The following is a 4,483-nucleotide window of genomic DNA, read 5'->3' as shown; positions in this document are numbered from 1 at the left end:
CCTCCTCCTCTTCTCCTTCCTTCTCTCCTCCTCTTCCTCTTCCTCCTCCTTCTCCTCCTCCCCCTCCTCCTCTTCTCCTTCCTTCTCTCCTCTTCCTCTTCCTCCTCCCCCTCCTCCTCTTCTCCTTCTCTTCCCCTTCCTTCTCTCCTCCTCTTCCTCCTCCCTCTCCTCCTCCCCCTCCTCCTCTTCTCCTTCCTTCTCTCCTCCTCTTCCTCTTCTTCCTCCTTCTCCTCCTCCCCCTCCTCCTCTTCTCCTTCCTTCTCTCCTCCTCTTCCTCTTCCTCCTCCCTCTCCTCCTCTTCCTTTCTTCCTCCCTTCTCCTCTTCCTTCAAGGTTCACCTTTACCTCAAGATCCCCACACTGTCTCTATCCCAAATGTCCATATTCAGTTATTAACGCCCTCTCCTCAGTCATCCCAACCTGTTCTCTGTCTTCTTTCTTACAGTTAAAAAATTATATTTGTGTATTGGGGTGGGGGAACATGTGCCACAGTGCACATGTGGAGGTCACAGGACAACTTGTCTCCTTTCATCATGTCTGAACTCAGGTCATCAGACTACAGCAAGCACCTTTACCTGCTGAGCCATCTCACCAGCTTTTCTTTTCTTTTTTGAGAGGGTCTCACATAGCCCAGGCTGGCTTCAAACCACTATGTAGCCCAAGGATGACCTGGATCTCTTTATCTTCCTTCCTCCACCTCCCTAGGCCTGGGATTCTAGACATGTGCCACCATGCTGGCATTCTTCCCTGCTCTTATCTGGTTTCTTCTTCCTCTCTCTGGCTCCTGACACATCTTCCTTAGGGTAGGAGTTATGTGGAACTTTGAGCAAAGGAGGTTACTGGCATTGTGTGACCACATTGTTGGAATTGGTGTGACAATAAGGGGCCAGAAGTGTGCCCTGTTCTAACAAGCCTTGGACATCCTTCAGGGAGTGACTGTCCCCATTGGTGTGGATCATTAGAAGTTTCCTGATTTGCATTTGTCTTCCTGATAAATGAGAGTTCCTATTCCCATGCAGATAAATTGGGTAGAGATGGGATCTCATTTTCTTGTTTGTAAATTTAGTAGAAAGGGATGTGGAGCCAGTTGGAGACCAGACTGCAGGCCACTACTGTGCCTCGTCCTTCTTAAAACTGTCCATCCCAAACTGGGTGTGGTAAATCAAGCCTGTGATCCCAGCACTTATGAGGTGGAGACAGGAGGATCAGGAGTTCAAGACTATTCTTAGCTACATAGCCAGTTCAAGGCTAGGGTTTACCTGAGACTCTGTTTCAAAGAAACAGCAAACAAACACACCAAAACATCGTCCTAACCCACATCTTGGACTGGCAAGATGGCTCAGTGGGTAAAAAGTACTTGCTGTGCAAGGCTGACCACCTCAGTCTGATCCAAAGATCCCACAATGGAAGGAGAGAACTGACTCCCAAAAGCTGTCCTCACACTATGGCACATGCTCTTGAGTGTGTATACACATATACACACATTAAATACAATTTTAAAAATTAAAAATCCCACGTGCACCCATCGATCCATCCATTCATGCGTGTATCTATCATACATAGCTATCTATGCCTTTACTTACTGATTATGTCAGTCCATCCATGCGTCATTCATTCATCTGTCCATCTATTCATTTATCCATTCATCATCCACCCATTTATCTACCCAGCTATCATGTTGATCTACCCATCTGTATACCCATTCATCCATTTACCCATTCACCTATCCACTTATACAATCATACATAGACTTATCCACCCATCCACCCATACATCCATCCATTCATACATCAATCCATCCACCTGTCTACCCACCCATCCACTTATCTGTCCATCCACCCATGCATCTACCCATCCATCCATCCATCCATCCATCCACCCACCCACCTATCAATCCACCCAGACATCTACCCACTTATCCATCCATCCACCTACATATAGACCCATCCACCCACTTATCCATCTACCCACCAATCCACCCACCCATCTACCCATCTATCCATCTGTCCACCTTTGATAGTCATCTCTCAAATGTTTATTGAAGACTTGCTCTGTACCCGGCTTTGGACTGGACACTTTACACTTAGTCCTTGTAGAAACTTTCAAGGATGGATGTTATCTTCCCTTTACGCAGCAGGGGCTTGAGACCCCATGAAATGAAGTAAGCTGATGAAACTCACACACTAGTGAGTGATCTGAGATTCAGTTCTTCTGGCTTCAAAACACATGCTCAGTGTTGAATTGAATGGCATCCCTTGGTGCCCCATGCCTACTTTAAAAAAGTATTAATTTTTATTTTATGTGTATGAGTGTTTTGCCTGAATGTATGTAAGTGTACCCATGTCATTTAGTGTCCTCAGAGGCCAGAAGAGGGCGTTGGATCCCCTGGAACTGGAGTTACAGATGGTTGTTAGCTGTCATGAACCCAGGTCCTTGGAAGAGCAGCCAGTGCTCTTAACTGCTAAGCCATCTCTCTAGGCCCCCACCCCCACCCCAGTGTACCTACTTTTAGGTGGAAAATACAACATTGATGTTACCAATTGAGCAGCATGCTAAGGCTCTGCAGTGTTGGCATTCAGCCTTGGGGGTGGAAGACAGTGAGGGGCTTCTGACCCTGTTTGCATTTGTTGCCAGACACCTGTATGTTGCCATCACCACTCTTGATGTACACTTATCTCCCATACATGGATACTTGCAATCCTGGAACGCCCTTGTTTCTTCTCTTCCCTCTGCTTCTGAAGACAGTCCTACCTACCCATAGAGAACGTTCTAGACATGCATTGGTTCCTTCATCGGGCTCTGTCAGTCCCCTCCAGTGACTAGCTCTTCCACTTTTGCTGTCAGCTCCTGTTACTCTGACCCGTCTATGAGCTTAGGTTTGAGTGTTAGTTGCTAAATTTCAGATCAGAATTCCTGCTGACTGATAATGTGGCTGTAAAATGTTATTTGGGAGGTTTCCCAGGGAGCACCCAGGGTCTGTGAGTCCTGGAAGGGGAAGAAGCTGATGAAATGCAGGTTACAGAGCAGGTGTGTAGCTCACAGGTGACCTCAAACTCTAGAGTTACCCAGCTGAGGGCCTGGGTCTTTGGCTAGGGTATACAGGCATGGGGAGGGGCATAGGATGCTAATGCTGTTACCTCTAGCCCAGTGCAGGGGCTGGCATATGGCAGTGCTCAGGTGGACAGGCTTGGGGCCGTGTGTGACCAGAGGATGTGGCTAGGCCCCTGGCAGCTTCTGCTGGACCCACCAAACACAGCCTGATGATTGGCCCAGCCCTCTTCCCACAGTCCTTTTCAGTCTATGTCCAAGAATGTTCTAGCAGCCCCTTCTCCCTGGGCTGGTCCCCGTGCCAGAGTTTCTGTTCAATAGACACTTAAGAAGAATCTACTAGGTTCCATGGACTGTAAGAGGAAGCTGGCAGGATCCCCCCTGGTGCACAAATGTCATGCTTACCATCTTCCCCACACTGGCTAGATCTTCCCAACCTTGCCAGGCAAAAGACCCTTGGGTGTCTCATCTTCTTCTAGAAAGAGATATAGGCATGCTGGGTGACACAGAGCCTGCAGCCGTCTGTCCCCTCTTAATCCAGCTTCCCGAGACTGACTGCCGTAGTCATTCTGACTTCCTTTCCTTTCTCTGGCTGTCCCTTCGTCTTCCCCAGGCCCCGTGGCTGCCTTGTGGCTATCCACTAGTCACTGGGGAGCTGAGCCTTCAGGCACCCTCCTTCTGTGTGTCTCTGTGTGTCCATCTGAATGGCATGTGATTCATGGAACACAGTGATGGGGGGCGGTGTCAGTTTTGCAAGGATACCCCTGTTTGTCCTTGGTGAAGGCTCTGCATGCCTGCTTCACAGAGAGGGGCCTCATCTCTGGTTCCACCTCTGACCACCCTAGACTTGTCATCCTCATACTATGGGTCTCTACCTAATGGGGCCTGGGGAAAGAGAGTTAAAAGAGACGGTGGTTTAAATGTTAAAAGGGGGTATGGCTCAGTTGGTAGAATGCTTGTCTAACACACAAGAAGGCCTGTGTTCCATTTCTAGCACCACATAAGACAAACCTTGCCAAGGGACACTTCAAATCTATGTCTTAGCCCTCAGGATGTAGAGGCAGGAAGATCAGACGTTAAGGGCCATCCTCAGCTACATAGCCAGTTTGAAGTCAGCCTGGGCTACTTGAGATCCTCTGAAAGAAAACTCCCAATGGGGCTGGGGAGATGACTCAGTGATTAGGATCACTCGCTGCTTTTCCATAGGCCCTGAGTTCCAGGATCCTAGTTGGGTGGCTCACAATTGCCTGTAACTCCAACTCCAGGGGATCTAACAACCTCTTCTGGCCCTCCATAGGCAACCCCCCAATGGTACACACACACACACACAAAAAAAAAAAAAAAAAAAAATAAAAAAAATTTTTTAAAAAAACAGAAAAAAAACCCCCAGCATGAAGCTGAGGAAGGGGAGAAACAAGGGCGGGGGGAGGACTTGA

Source organism: Nannospalax galili, unplaced genomic scaffold (assembly GCF_000622305.1).
Source record: "Nannospalax galili isolate Female #2095 unplaced genomic scaffold, S.galili_v1.0 scaffold1892, whole genome shotgun sequence".
Lineage (NCBI taxonomy): Eukaryota > Metazoa > Chordata > Mammalia > Rodentia > Spalacidae > Nannospalax > Nannospalax galili.
This window is presented reverse-complemented; position numbering follows the sequence as displayed.